The sequence below is a fragment of the Vanessa tameamea genome, chromosome 20 (assembly GCF_037043105.1).
Source record: "Vanessa tameamea isolate UH-Manoa-2023 chromosome 20, ilVanTame1 primary haplotype, whole genome shotgun sequence".
Lineage (NCBI taxonomy): Eukaryota > Metazoa > Arthropoda > Insecta > Lepidoptera > Nymphalidae > Vanessa > Vanessa tameamea.
Window position 1 is genome coordinate 5615735 of NC_087328.1, and position 17507 is coordinate 5633241.

General features: G+C 31.8%; 1 protein-coding gene across 11 annotated transcripts in view; it reads right to left on the reverse strand.

Moving 5' to 3' along the window:
• Kmr (kramer) overlaps window positions 1-17507 on the reverse strand; it is a 61070-nt gene that overhangs the window by 33315 nt on the left and 10248 nt on the right. Inside the window, exon 1 of one of the 11 annotated variants that reach the window (XM_026641500.2) lies at window positions 11494-11823. The exons of the other annotated variants lie outside the window; for them this stretch is intronic. The gene's annotated coding sequence lies outside the window, so the exon portion shown is untranslated. Of the gene's footprint in view, window positions 1-11493; window positions 11824-17507 lie in introns of those variants that run through there. 11 annotated transcript variants of the gene reach the window in all.

A 17507-nucleotide genomic window follows, 5' to 3' on the forward strand; every position in this document is an offset into this window, starting at 1 on the left:
GCCTGTAGTAACAATGGGTTACTACCCTCCAAACGGAAACACGACAATAGTAAGTATATCTGTTCGGCGGTAGAAAAAGTGATGAGTAAGTGGTACCTACCCAGACGAGCTTTTGTACTACCACGACTATGTAGCGAGAGTGAAACCGCGACAAGCAACTAGTAAACTCTTAAAAGTAACAATCAACCTTGTAATATTTACTCATTACATGGTCGTCAACCAGGTGTAATAGAAACTTGATTAGTTGCGACATTATATGTTGAATAGAATGAACTGTACTGAAAAGTATTCATTTTGAATATAGATATTTGTAAAAAAAGAACATTATTTTCATTGTCACGCCAATTTCAATCTTCACTTAAAGTCTTAGGGTTTAATTTACCAATAAAGCTATATATTTGTAGCAGTCTTTGTATTGCGAAACAAAATTTAATAAATAAATGATATGCATAAATATGGAATAGTTGTGACAGTAGTTTAATTAATTGTATTATTATTGAAGAAGAGAAAATGAAAATATATTTTAATTTCGTGGTTTCGAAATCTCGTGTTCATCGGAAGCCACACATATATGTTTGTACCAATTACGGTATAATTGATTACAGGCGATCCAATTTCAATTGTAGGATAAATTATTTAAAAGGTTGTTTTATCGCTTATTTTTATTCTGGTACTATTTTTCTTTAATAACTAATTAAATGTTAATAATTAATCTTATTCCTACTTCTTGCTATACTAATAAAGGATAAGACTATTTGTAAAGCCTAACTGAAAAAATACTAATATATTTTTTTTTTCATGGAATTGGTTGGCGGACGTGCATATGGGCCACCTGATGGTAAGTGGTCACCACCGCCCATAGACAAAGGCGCTGTAAGAAATATTAACCATTCCTTACATCACCTATGCGCCACCAACCTTGGGAACTAAGATGTTATGTCCCTTGTGCCTGTGATTACACTGGCTCACTCACCCTTGGGCTTGCACAAAGCCCTACCACCAAGTATAAGTATATGTATGTTACATGAAATTTAATTTTAGAAGTTTTAGTATATTATATAATATAATTATATGGTTAACTACGCTTCGTATTTCCTTTGATAAAATTAAATATCTTGCTCCTGTCATATCATATCAATACGAGTACGTATTGGAATATATAATCTGATATGACTATTACAAGAACTGCAATTGATTCCTAGAAAAAAAAACTTTTTTAAGAAATCTATTAAACTGAAACCTGAACTATTATTAAAAAGTATTTTTGCGCCGGAAATTTTCTGAAAATTTGTCTGTCATATTGGATACACTTATGATTTCGCGCACTCTTGTGTTCACGATGTTGGTTAGCTTCTGTTAGTAATGATAGCATTCGTGGCTGAAATCAGCCAGGAGCAAAACATCATGAGTATTAAAGGCATTGTTACCTCATAAGAACAACCTAGACGTTATATCTGAGTTTCAACCACGGTAACCAACGTCAAAAACTAATCATCTGAGTATGTGATATCAGTGCAGGTGAGTTCCCAAAGATGTATCTCTATAGCCATCCATAATGTTGATTAAATCAAGCACTGAATAGGACTTTACATGCTTTCCGATGTTCAGCAACGTAACATCGTCAAAAGAAAAACTCGAAAGCGTTTATTGGCTTGGGCTCCAATTAGAGCCCAGGTCTAACAAACCGCAGCCGTAACAGATACCCACTCGACCTCCGAGGCAGTAATGCTATATCAGACTACAAACAGACAGTCTTTAAAATAAGATGTACAGAATTGTTAAAATATTTGTAGTCACGAAATACTATGACGCTTACTCTTGTAAAGACGTACGCACACACGCACGCACGTACGCACTTACGAAGCACACACCCAGATACACAGAGAATGAAAAGAGAGATCGACAGATTCCTTAAAGGCAAGCTTGATCTCGGGTGACTACGAAATAAATTATGTAATAATATAAAATATAGTACTAATAATAAATATAATTATAATAGGTTAATGTAAAATAAAACTGTATTTCTTGTAAATATTTATATTAAATTTTATATTTTATAATTATCCGTGGTATTCCGTATTAAGCGCGTGTGAATGTAATTATCTTGGGACTTACTTAACGTGCAAATGGTATAATTGCTTTATTTCATTTACTGACTCCCATCGTTGTGCTTATGTTGAACTAAGTAGCGAATTTTATGTTATTTGCTAAAGAACATCTCTTAAGTAAATACAATATATAGTGTAAACACAGAAAAGGCAAGTGAAGTATTAACCTACTGAAAAAAGCCTTGGAGAGGCGTACGTTCACCAATAAACATAAAGGCGCTAAAGAAGACAAACCTATAATTTCATGTTTATAAGCAAGCTTAAGGGCCTGCTCACATGTAACAAATAAACTACGTTATATATCTTTTATGTTTCACAAATATTCTGCGTTTTTTTAAATAACTCTACAGACACAAAAAACAAACTAGTAATCTATGTAGAAAAGTTGTATCAAATAAGTTAATTTTTAAACCAATACTTTCGTTTTAAGATTACATTGCAAAATATTGAACGTGGCCTTAGTTTAAATGTCATCAGTCATCAGTATTTAACATACATAAAAGCCGCTGGAGTAATAAATTACATAATAATCATGAGAACTTGTTATGTACAGCACCCTATAGATAAAAGTGAATTAAGAAATGAAACCGATGAGCGAGACATTAATGTTTCCGATTCATAAACATCGAGATTCTCACGAAACAAACCATCTGACATCTTGAGAAAAAACGCAATTAACAGATTATAAAATTTAAATTTTATTTTTAATTTTTTAAAGCCATTTTTATTTTATTTACAGACTTTTACTCATAATATATTAAACCTTTTTTTAAGATTGCCTATAAAATATATCAACAAAAAAATGAATAATGTGTTAATCTAAAAGAAAGGTTTGTTTGTTAGTTAAGCAAGTTTTTTTTTGTATAGAGGAAAAATATAATTATGGGCAATTTATTTTCTATAACCACGCGAAGTAATTAAAGCTCATAGTAAGTTACTCTACGATAACATTTGTAAATAATACCCTTAATACTTAATATAATCTTCTTTATTTAGATTAATATAAACGTTAATAATATAATCACGCTTTTATTCAGTTCACTTATTATTATTTACAGGCTATAATATAGTTTAGGAAAATATTCCAACAAATTAATGGTATTTCTCAGTATCCACGTACTCAGAATTTTTTTTATCATAATTTCAGCCATAAACACTTTTTGTATTCTCTGATTGCATGCTTAGTATAAAATTTTGTTACGTTTATCAAATAAAATCTTTAATTGTATACAGATCGCGAAAATTAACAGCCCCCATTCACAAGGGAAGCGAATTAAATTATAATAAGTAGTTAACCTTGTTTCATAACAGAAAGTGAATTAAGTAGCAACACATCCCCCCTCCCCCCTTAACTCGAACACACGTTTGACAATGACTTTCCTCTCTCACGAGCGCTTCGCACCTCGACATCGCTTATTTAGAACTGTGGTATGTCTATAACACTGATTGAGATAAAATCTACGAATACAACAGACGACAACGTGACCCGTAAGAAAGTGAAACTACAATAGACTATTTCTCTCAGTGGTAGGGCTTTGTGCAAGCCCGTCTGGGTACCACCTACTCAACGCTTATACTACTGCCAAACTTATACTATCATCAATACTTTTTAATGATGTATTCTGGTTTTAAGTGAGTGAGCCAATACTACAGATAAAATAAACTATTCCGTAGTTGGGGGTAAATAGGCGTTGTATGTATTTGTTTTTTTTCTAGTAACTCTCAGACTGGCGAATTATGTTAAGTGTCACCAACGTCTATAGAAATTGGCGATGTAAGAATTTACATGTGATTAGTAAAACACAAAGAGATAATATATTTCGCTGTCGAGTACACCTAATTGTACATAAGACCTATTACTGTAACAGTAACAATTGGTTGTGTCATCCTTTTTTAAATACATTCGTCTGAAATAAAGAGCAATATTTATAATTTTCCAATTCTACCAAATGAATAAATAGAGCTTGTGTACTACATGCTTCAAATTAATATGATATCTAGATTGAAACGAATGTTTCATCGTGAGTGCACATAAGGATGTTATTTATCTGCCTGAATTAGTTACATCAAAACATCAGTATCATCTTCATATAATACATAATAATATTATGAACAAAGATTTGTTTGTTTGTAATAGATATAATCTGAATGTATTGAACCGATTATCCAGCAATAGCATTTTTTTTTTATATCAGTAACAATAAGACTCTTACAGTTACAAACTGAAATAACTGCGGATATATCCGCGGGCAAAGTTAGTAACATATAAAGACGCTAAACGATTGTTTTAATACAGGTGTTCCTAATCATCACTTATTTTAATCAATTTCGTTGATGAATATATGCGATTCGCATGTATATAGCTGTATCGTGACCTAGTTAATGGTATTGATTACAAATCACTCCTTATGTGGACTATCGCAAGATAAATAATATCGTTTGGCGCGTAATTCTGGTAATGTGCCAGTTAATTGCTCGATTACGCAGCAATGGATATTTGACCGACTTTACCTATCTCGTTAGGTAACAGTTACGAGTGACAACATACTTGTTGACACTACTTACTTTTTAAATTTATTTTCATATATTTAATCAAATCTAATCAAAATATTCTTTATTCATTAGTGCTTATTCTACCCCGCTCTGATTCAGGTTGATAGATATGTACCGACACATGTAACAAATTTCATCGATCACATGCAGATCTTCACGTTTCCTTCATTGACGAGCACTAGATAAATTATAAAATCAAAATGGAAAAAAAAACACTTGGTAACGCAGTGTTGCCTGCCAGGGATGGAAGCCACAACATTTATTTAAAATTCACGTGTTTTGGCCACTGGCCCTCGGACCGTTGTGGGCTTTGAATCTATAATTTTAACATTTAGAATTTCATTTAAGAATTAACCAAATGCTTATTCATGTTAAAAATGTCAATGTTAATTAATATTTTAAAATATATATATTAATCCAACTAAGACAATTAAATCAATATAAGACAGACCAATTTATTTTTAAACATTAATATTTAATTTACTTGGTTAAATAAAAGCATTAAGAATATCTACACAAAGTATTTCTATCGTAATCTGTAAGTATCAAGCATCAGCATTTCGTTTTTTTTAACGTAACTTGATCCTTGACCAATTCCCCAGAACCAATTCAAACAAATTCCAAGAAGGATCGGTCGAAAAAGTTTTGTTATAACAATATTAATGAATAAATTCGTCCATTTTAAATTTATACTAATACTATATACCAATGAATTTGCATGCCAGAATACTATTTTACTTTATTTTAAAAGCAAGACTTATCAATAAAACAATTTACAAAGGTAATCGTTTTTTTTTTTTTTAATAAAGCTGGCACAACTTGTAAATCCTCTCGCCAGTATAGAGACACAGTCGATAAACGGATTTCGCTCAATTTCCTACACAAATGCAGGTGGAATTTAAAAATGTTTTGTCGCTTTTAAAATTCAACACTCGTCTGTTTTAAGTAACGGATTATCTATTCTATTACATTATAGTTCTTGAAGTTAGCATGTTCGAACGAACAAATTTTCCATCTTTATAATATGATTGTATTATTTTTTACTTGGTGGGAAGTTTTTGCGCAGGCACGTCTGATTGGGTACCACCAACTCATCATATAGTGTATTTTTTATGTGATAGGTGGCAAACGAGCAGGAGGCAAACCTGATGGAAAGTGACTACCACCGCCCATGGACATCTGCAAAACCGGGGGGCTTGCAGGTGCATTGCCGGCCTTTGAGGAAGGAGTACCCTCTTTTTTTGAAGGTTCCCAAGTCGTATCAGTTCGGAAAAACCGCCGTCAAAAGCGGGTTCCACAGAGTGGTTGTACGAGGCAGAAAATATCTTAAAAATCGTGCTGTTATCGATTTTCGGACATCTAGGTCATACGGGTGAAACTTAGAATTTTGACAAGATGTCCGCAGGTGAAATTCCGCAGCCGGGATTAATCCAAGCGATTTTTTGCAGGGACAAAGCCGTAACATCTCAGTGCTCAAAGTTGGTGGGGCATTAATGTAGGGAATGGCTAAAATTTCTTACAGGGCCAATATCAATGTGCAGTGGTGACCACTTACAATTAGGTGGTTCATTTGCCTTTATATATATATAAGCTATATAAGCTATGTTATAAAAAAATATATAAATCAAATATATAATCACAGGAGTCAAACACAAGGGACGATAAGGTTTAACGCGAATGTAACAGTTTGGAGTAGTTTAAGCAGCATAAAACATTTATATTAACTAAACAAATAAGATATTATATTATAAAGTTATAATATAATATAATAATTTACTAACTCATTATGAAAAGGAGAAACTCTAATCTAAAATCCATTAATTCTCTCTAAAAGTCCAATGCAGCAAACTCCTTTAAAGCGAAGCTTTTGAAAATGTAGGGCGAGGAATGTAGGATTCTGTGTAATGAAGTTGTTAACTCTACACTCTAGTGTAGAATACTCCCGAGAGCATGTTTTATTAGTAAGTAGTAGTACTTCCAGTGCTGCCAACCTTTTATGTAAAATGCATATTTTAGCGAAGTATGAGAAAATAATTTTCTCGTTAAAACTTACTACGCTGGTGCAGCTCTTACTTCTTTTGCATCTCAATGTAGACAATATTATGAATGCGAAAATAACTCTGCCTGTCTGTCTGTTACGTTTTCACGTTTAGAGCGCTGAGCCGAATTTGGTGAAACACATATTTATACCTACGACGTACCTAACATGCGAGCGAATCCGACATTGAAATGTATGTAGTTACATATAAAATTAAGTAAAGTTAGAATAAAAATAGAATAATAGAAGTTCACAAAGTCATATTAATTGTTTTTTTCCTGTTCACGAAGAAATATCCCGTTATAAATTTATGTAGTTGTAGCAAAACTCTGTGAATGTTCTACTGCTATTATAGTATTATTAGTAGGATATTTACAGAGTATGGCCTCCTCTCTTTTAAATGGAAAGATTTTGACACGTGTATATTAAGATAGATTTCACTCCGAAACATGAAGGTTCCCGTCGATATTTTCCTTCACCGTCTAATTCGAATGACGACATGTATTGTAAAACAAAAATAAAGCTCAACAATTCAGTGGTGCTTGCAAATTTGAACTCGCAGTCTTCGGATAAGAACAAAACTGATACCATATTGATGATACCTTTACCTATTTTGATCATAATACATTTTTTTGTTATAAGTACGTTAAGATTAGACATAGTATCTATTTGTCGAAAGAATGTGAACAGTGATGTGTATTTAACCACACTCTAAAATTATTTGAGTGTACCTAAATGAGGTTATACATATTTACAAAACTAATTTAGATATCTCCAGCGTTTTAGGCAAACAGGCAGTGTAATTATAGGCACAATGAATATAACATCTTATTTCCCAAGATTGGGTCTATTACTATGTAAAGTATAGTTAATATTTTTAACAGTGCCGACCACTGATAGCCGTGATGACCAGTTATCATCAGGCAGTCAATTTACCAGTCTGCAACTTATAATAACAATACGATTTTATTTTACAGTGTACTTAGGTTTCTCTTGTAGTTTTAAGTCACGTGACAATGCAATGAATCAAATTTTCACGCTCTTAAGAACGTCTTTCTTTTAAACCAAAGTATTAGAAACTCGTTACCGCCTGGTTGACAATACCTTACTACAAGTTTCTTTACAATTTCATTAACGCCTTCCATTCGACATGTGTTGTGTTTGTCGAGTGTGTGAGTATGAGCGAGGGAGATAACGTACCTTTAACTACCTACAAGACATAGAACAACGGAAACTTTGAAATTAGTTATCACACAACTATTTCTTGTTTACAACATTAAAGCATATTTTCAAACACTAACACTAGCACGTACTTTTGAGAAAGCACAAACACTAGCACGGCTTATAGTATTTTATTTGAAATTAATCTAGGTATTATACTTGAAATTAGTAAATTAATAGTTACGTAAATATATTTAAATATTTCATATTTGAAATTATTAACATTTAGAATAACAAAATTAAATTGCAAAGTATATTTTATAACATGTCATTTCTATGTATCTCTTTGCTCTTAGTATAACTGTAGTTCCGAGACAACTTCTAAAGCCCTGTGTGCACAGGTGAAAAGTGTTACGCAAGCGAATACCGCAGCGGACTTATCGACCGGCCAGCAACTGCATAGCCTTATTGTGCTTAACTTGGTATCCAGTGTGAAGATTAATGACCAGTTATAAAGCTTTTGTAATTTTCAGTTTGTATTTAACACTACAGACAAAAAAAATATTGAATTCATTAATAATTTGAAAAACCTTTCAAATTCTAAATTTTTACACTTTTAATAGCATTTGTCATTTTTTATATAAAAATATAAAAAAAGTGAAAAGTTTAAAATAAGAACAAAGAAAACATTAACCGAAACTTCAATGGCAACTTAAAATGATAAAGCAAAACAAGTTATCTCATAAAAATAATTTTAAAACAACCTTTCAGAGCACATTTTTTCTTAAAAATATACGATGACTTGACACAAGTAAGCCTACTAGAGTAAGAAATATTAAAATAATAACTTATTACAATGTTCATAAAACAGTTTATAACGTGAAAATAACCTTGATTGAATGAGTAATACGGAATTGCCTCCAACGTTAGTAAAAACAGGGCCATCAGACACATTCCTGCCTCCTTTCACGCTCACCATAATAGCGATAAAATGTCAAACGATGGATCTGTTTTGCATCACTGATCTTTGTATTGAGACCTGTCTGCATTCTTAACGGCCCTACCACGTAGGTCGAGAATTGGGAAAGACCATAACTTATAACTGTTTTTATTTTATTTTTTCAGTTTTATTTAAATAAAAATACATTTAAGTGTATGTTAATTGAGATTATTAGAGATGTTTTTTATAATTTTCGGAAATGTGAGAGAGAGACTGTGAGAATTATAAAAAACTTCACACACCATTAATTTTCTTATATTATGTCAGCGCCCTTATGCCTATGATTCCACTAGCTAACTCATCCTTTTAAACGGTACATAACACTACAGAGTATTTCTGTTTATTGTTAATATAATAGTGGGTAAACGGTGCCTACACAAAGCCCTACTTACCAACGTTGAAAATATAAGAAACTTGTTAAAACTATGATTATTATTTTATAAATTATTGTTTATATCTGGCTGGCATATGAGTAATATTGTATTTAGTAGTTTTACATTAGTCCCTGTGTGAAAATCTTAGCCAGAATGAGTTAAAACGAAACACATGTACCCAATTTCTTAATACATTTTTTAAATAGTGATAAAATAAAACGTTAGAATGAATATGTATGACTCATATTTCTCATAATGAATAATATTATACTTATAATATTCAATATCTCAAGATCGAATAGAATTCTCACTCCACACAATTTTACGTAACGTAACAAGTTTAAAGAAAGTTTAAATTGAAATATGTACTCGTATTTTTATCTCAACTCTTATAATTTTTTGTCTATATCCAAAACTTCTTACGATTTAGTTGACATAGGTACATTACGGTTTATTGAAAGAAACTCTTTATTTTTTTTTATATATAAATTAGTGTATCGGAAGAGACTCCTGTTTATATATAGGTTACGTTATTGAATAAATAATAGTTAAATTAAAAAGTGTCGTTTTGAGATAATCCACAGAAGTTCTAATGTCTGATCGTTTCTGTTGTGTGCGCGTCAGGGCACTCACCCTGAAGCTTGCAAACCAGCTGATACTACGTCAGGACTACTCAGTAAATCCTTCCGACAGTCATGAGCAAAAATTGTATGAATATTATAATAACATTAGAAACTAATGCCTTGTTAGAGATTAAGGGTTAAGAATGTTTATTGGATTACGTATTACTTCTTTGTTAATGTTATGTTATACCATCTAAACTAAAGTATCGAGTATTCACTCGACATATACATTATGTATATAAATAAAATTAACTCCATGATATATTAGATCAAATTATTGAAAAATTACGTAACCACATTGACAATTAAAGATGCTTACTGTTCCTACTAATTTGCTTTTAATGCGAGAACTACTTTAAATTATGAACAATAACCAAAATGAGTATACGCAACCAGTGCATTCAAAGCAATGCTCGAAGGAACCATTGATGAGTCAGCTTTGTACAAAGGTTTGAGGTAAAAAAAATCCGCTTTGCGGAAAGGTTCGACTGCCTGCATGTCTAACTAAGGCGGATCACAAACTATTACTTGCCGTTGCTTCTATATTATATTTATTACAAATGTTAGATTTTAAAAGTAAACTTTCCATTTTTGCTAGAAAATGATCGGATTAAATTCATGATGAAATAATATACTCGTTGTTTCAAGTTACCTTAGCCAAGTATAATAAAGTCGCACGGCTTTACTTATAAATGTTATTAAGGGGGTGATTTGTAAATCTATGTTGTCTCGTTCTTTCCAGTGATAAATCGCTAATGAAAGAAGGAGATAAATTAATGTTTACGTTACCATTAATATCAATTGGAAAAGCTTTACTTTAATTTAAAACTTACCTACAATACAATATATAAACTAGATATTTTTATTTTCAAATGGAAATATTATTGGAAAACTAAATACGAAACGGCACAAAGTGTATTTATAAATATTTAATCGATGTCAATGACACATCGGCTTCGATGATACCTTATATCCTATTCTTCTCGTTTTCGGCAGCTGATCTGTCACAACGGTGACTCATTTGAAATAATTAAAAAACCATTAAAATTTATAGATTATTGAACCGCGTCGTAATATTAAACTACTGTGCGACAGTTTCGATATGATTATATTAAAAATATACATATATTGAACTGTTTGATATTGTTAGACGTTTTTAGTGTTTATTTAAGATGTATTATTACATTAATTCAAATTATGAAAACAAATTATGTTATTAATCTACAATATATTTAAATTATCAACACAATTTCTAACTAATGTTTGCTATTAAAAAAGTCGTTTATATGTGTAATTTTGTTTGATTGATCCTCGCTACTAGATAGGGAAGACACTAATTAAAATCTAAACATAAATGTCAAATCAAATACACCTGGTGAAGGCGCACCTGGCCCTTAAATTTACATGAGGGTGGCATCCTTTGATACAAACCATTCTTCCGTCCGCTCAAATATTTAAACTTAGCGTGACCGAAGAGAATTATAGGACGTCGGTTGGTTTAAATAGCACCTTAAGCGACTATCGTACCTTTATCAAGAGGAATAACTTTTTTTTATATAATATACCTACACATTCATAATTATAGATGTGTAAACTAGTCGGGCAAGCGACTAGTACAATATCCGGTTTCTCATACCTTTTTCGCTGGTGGCATCAGATCCTCTTGCCAGAGTACCGCTTTGTTTAGATATCCTGCTACACAATGTACTTAAATCAATCCACAATACACTTTACACAAAACATAAAAACTTTGGTTAAGCTCTAATGTAATTAAATTAAGGTTCACTTCATTTTAATATTAAGAGCACATATAATATCGTATCTTCTAAAACGTATTTTGTTTTTCCTTAATGTTATAATTCAAAAATTTTCACTAATACTCTTTTGTTGTCGGTGATAAGAGCGTAAAATTTCAACTAAGCCGCGTGTATCGTGAACGTAAGCGACCGTCAGCCGTCGACTGGTAAAGTAGTAACGTACCTACACAAGTCTAGCGTCGGGCGCGTACACCATCGGGTGGGAGGAAGGCGACGAGATAGAAATATAAAACGCATCCAAGAAAGAAAGAGACAAAAACGAACGTCATCACCGGTACACGAGTAACATCTATAATGCAACTAATGAAAATTGTCTTTTAAACCTATAAAAACACTCAACGCCTAGTGTATCTACATTTTTACAACGTAATACCGGTTTTACCTGTGCTCGGCCGCGTGCCGATAAGGTAATTTGAATTCCATCGGAGTGAAAAAGATGGAGGTTTCTGACGGAGGCTTTAACGGACACAACGAACAATATGTCAAAGGGATTCATAGCTAGAAATAAAACGTTAATTTGAATAATGGAAATTTTAACGGTTACAACAGATCGGTTGGCTCTAAACCTGACTGACCGGGTTATTCTAGCTGATGATTCACGGGACATACACACATCAGATAATTTACCATTAATTAAATAGTTGTAATAGATGTTTAGAGAAATTGTATACTTTCTAATTGCTCCATTGGCCGCGCGTAATAAAACCATAAGATCTGTTAACAAACAAAACAAACCCTACGCCAAATAGTGTCAGAGATTGAATAACCGTTCGGGTATCGGTTATTATCATCGGTGATTCAGACGTACTATCTTGTTTGGCTTTCTTATTGGTGGACAACGAAGCTTTACTTTTACCAATTAGCTAGGTTGCGCACGCTCAGCCGACGACAACGGCGGCTTTGTTTTACGAAAACAAGTGAAAAGCATGTTAAAAGTCCTCAATAACGACACACTTCCGTCATTTTCTATTGTTTCCATTTCTTTACAGATTTCCCGCTGTAGTATTTCGTTTTAAGAATCATGAGGTTGACTTGCTATATAAAATTAATTTAAATAAAAAAAAAAGTATTGTTATTGTATATAAAAATATACGCCTTACTTTCAGAAATCGTGATATTATTAAACAATAATAATATTGTATAAGGTTTGGAATGACTTATTAACAATTTATATATTTTAAAATAATAATTAAAATATGATATCACACCCTTGATTTACGATTATACACGTTAAGAATACATTAACACGTTAACAATAAAATATCTACATAAGTACTAAATTATAAAATGTTTATATCTATTACCTAACTTATAACAGATTTGTTTTGTAACACAATATACTATATTAAATCTCCTTCAAATGTAAAAGTACTTGAATGGTTCGGCTTCGTAACTCAGATCAAATAATTCCAAAATTTCATAAATTGAAATATCTTTATTCAACATAGAAGTATTACACTTTCTTATTGATACTCAATATTCTAGCACCGGTTCGGAAATAAACACTTCAAAACTGAGAAGAACCGGCGAAAGAAACCGGGGCATTTTTTGTCAGATTTTCGTGATTTCAATCTTTTCTTTTTAAACAGCCTGAAGGCATATTTAAATACTTCTGATAAAATAATAATTAAAACCATCAAACCCAATCATAGCCACGGTATGATTTTAACAAGTACATTAGAATTCCGTACCTATATACTTTTTGAAAAAAAGTTTATAAAAGGTATAAAAGTAACAACTGGAAAGGATGAATATTAGCCTTGTAACTGTTTTGGCAAACCAAATTCTCTGCAGTGTTTAAAAGCTGTTTATTATATAGCCGAGCTAAATGCAGGCACATTAACCTTCATCTTGCGAATAGCAACTGAACAAATAAACTGCAGCCATTTCCCTGCTCTAAATCAACATAGTGGCTCTAATCGTATTTTGGCTTGTAATTTGAAATAAAATCTAAAATGGAAAACGGACGTCGGAAAAGGAAATAAACATTTTGGCATCGCCCTATACGTCTATGAATTCTGAAAAAAGGTCTTTTAAACTATTTTGTGTAATATCGAACCGTACATATTTTAATTTCCACAACACAGCAACACTGGGAATTAATTACATTTTTTAGTATTGTTATAACCAATATTTATTCAAATATTTTAAAATGTCAATGCAATGCCGTCTGGTACGTGACGCTGAGCGGTAACCTTTACATACATTGTCAGTGAAAAGTGTAAAACAATCGTTAATGCCCTACCAATCATGGGATCTATGATATAACGAATATTAATATTTAAAAATAGATACAGTAGTACGATGTAAACCATCTACAGTTTCTGAATCTTAATCACAATACATATGATATATATTCAGTGTTTAAACATTTTAGCAAATTTTATTCAAGAATTTTTGTTCGAACGACTTCATTCTTTGATATGTTCCGGATTAAAAGATTTCTAGTATCTACCTAAGATGACTAACGCGGAGCTCTATCAGAAATTATATTAGTCACATTGAATGAAATGAAATAAATTTAATAGGAACCATTATTTTGACCGCAACCATCATATTAAGGAAACGTTAACTCACTAACAATACGTATAATATATTGTTACCAAATTCAAGAGTCGACATAAATATGTAGAGCATTTTAGGGACAGTTATTTCCTACACTTAAGCTTATATTTTATCTAAACAGGCACTACAAACATTCCATCGCTCAACAACTTGGTTCCCTTGAAAGTTTGTTGAGTGATTACTCAGATGAGCTTAGGTCATAGTTTCAATATTTATGAAGCTAACGATAAAGTTTGAACACATAATATAATATAATATTACGAGATAAACGCATGTATAAAAATATAAATATAAATCACCATATGTTAAAGCTGATTTGAATCACGACGTATTGTGTGCGAATATAAAGTATATGCATTTGACCTTGGAGCTATTGGTTATATATAGTAGATGTTCTAGGCATAGGGAGAATTTTCATTCCATCGAATCAATCAATTGAATTTAAAAAAATGTCATTATGCGTTTTAGATTTGTATGCTTTATATATATGTATATTCAATTGTTGAAGCTACTTTTCCTTTTAAATAAGGTATAAACTTATCTCGCAACTCCAATTGGAGTTGGTGGATACGAACTAATGGTTTCCTCGCGATGTTTTCCTTCTCCGCTAAGTACATAAGTACGAGATGACTTCACAAATGAAGACAAGATTAAAACCCTAGATCTTCGATTAAGATTCACGTGTTCAAGCAAATGACTCTCGGGTCACTCCATAGACTTAATACAATTAGTAAATAAATACACAAGATTGTCTCAGCTTTCAGATAATTATCAATTTGTGTGTAATACTCTGATTATTACAGTGAATCTAATAAGTGAAGGGAACGAAAGTAGCAATCTACGCCAGATATCGCCGCGTGCTTCGAATGGTTTAAGACAGTGGAAATCGAATCCACAGCTGACCTCTTTCCGCGATGAATAATAATAACCCTACTTGGACACATCGCACGACTCGAACACATATCATGAGTCCATCAGCTTAGTAGGCTGTACGTGCTTTCGAATTCGTCATCCGATTTCTCATTGACAGGCATTAAGTGTAATCGATTTCCTATTAACTGCTATAATTCACGTGTTTCAAATTCTCTTGGACGAACAATTTATAGTTCGATTCCATTAATAGATTGCGGTTATGTATTTAATAGATAAATGATTATATATATATATATTATCTATATTAATTTAACCATTATAATTTAAAATAACGAAAAGTATAGGGGATTCCTGGTTGTAAAGAAGTGCTGTCTTGTTTTGACGTTCGAGAGTAATTAAATCAAATATAAAAATATTTATCAAAGAATCGTAATAACAGTTTGATTACTTAATAATTAATTTTAATATTCCAAGTCGAGGATAAAAGATTATTCAAAAACATGTTTTATATGTGTCTACTATAAGAATACAGACATACTATAGCATTTCTCATAACATCGTGTGACACATATTTACGCTTAGTTCTTGGCAGTGTCTGGAGAGTAAACTGCGTTAAGGAACTTCATTCCAAAATCAAATATACCAGATCTCTATGCAGTGTGTCAAAACGGTGTAAGCTAAATATCTATAATCAAAATCATCAATAAAATAAATCGGTAGAGTTTATAAATAAATTAAATCTAACATTACTTTTGTTATTTTCTAATTCATCATCACGAAGGGAAATAAGTGGGCGTCCAAATAATAAAAAAACAGACGGCGAAGTGATTTAGACACGTCCGCTCCATGATGACGGATCTGTAGTCTACACTCTTCCTGAAAAACGTCGAGCATTGCTCGAGTAATAACTTTTTAACTAAATTGAAACCAGGGCGCCAATTCTACTAATAAATTGTCAATTTATCACAATCGAATCGAAACAGAATCGTTGCCGTTCTGCCGTTTTCCTATTCTACTAGCACAACGATCCAGTTGCGGTTCGGTCGATAGTGGATCGGAATCCAATCGAGGTTGTATCGTAACCAATTTAAATAAGTAGAATCGACCCTCAGTTACGATTAAGCTAAGATTTATTTTTATATTGTTAGGAATAGTCGAAGTTGGATCGAAATAGAATCAGAACGTATCATAATCGTTATAAGTAGAATTGGCCGCAAAACGTATAATAATAACCTTATTATCAAAACCTACGGCTCAAGCTTGGTGCCGATTTGACCCCAATTGATTAAAACACGGAATCCTAACTCAAGTCTTAAGCACCGATGATTTTACGTGCTTGATTTGTATTTATAATTCATCTCACATTTGGCGGTGTAAAATCATAAAAAGGAAACATGCATGTCGTATGAAAATCTGTCACATGTTTTGAGCATCCCGCATTGATTCATCATAGTAAAATAAGCTCAAGATCTATTCCCAAAAGAAGGGTTTAGCCCAGCAGTGGGTCGTCTCCAGGCTATTAATTCCCCTTTTTACAGATCATTACTACTAAACATTATACTACTAAATAGTAGTAAAATGTTTTGCTTCATTATTATGTCTGTATTTAGAACTACTTCCGATATTTAATTTTAGATACGTGCAGACGTGCCTAAATCTAGATTCTGACTCCTTGAATCGAATGCGTAAGAATGCAACTTTGTACTTGAGATAAATCGCAGCGTTCGACGTTAAACCATTACACGGCGTTGATTTAAATTATTATAGTGTAAAAAATATTTTAAATTATACTTAATTTATATTAGTTTATTTATGTATGTATTTCTATTTACAGTAATAAATTATAATTACATTTATTTATACATGTAGATCATATCTGTTAAATGACAAAAATCCAAATATTTTTTAGATACCATTTTTAGTAAAGCTTTTACATTTTATTCATAGTTATTGTGTATATATTCCAATATTAATAAGCGAAATAATTAACTTGTTTGATCGCATTAAATTACCTGTCCGATTTTAGAAGAATATGTTTGAGTTATATGATCCATTTATTGAGAAAAGATTTAACTTCTAAGACCGTAGCAACCATAAATGTGAACTAATCCGGCAAACAGTACGAAATTACTCATCATGATTATGAGAACCGGTAAGTTTATAAGATCTAATTTAGAACGGGTCAATACAGCTTGCCGTATCTACTAGCAGTATATAAAATAACAATGATATCAAAATAAACTGAAATAATATTATATAATAATATATTATCACGCTAATCATGTATTAAACCACTAGAAAACTTTTATTTCGAAAACATTACAACAGATAACTTTAGTCATAAAAATATTAATCATTTAACAGATCATAAAAAGATTTGAATATAGATTTGTAT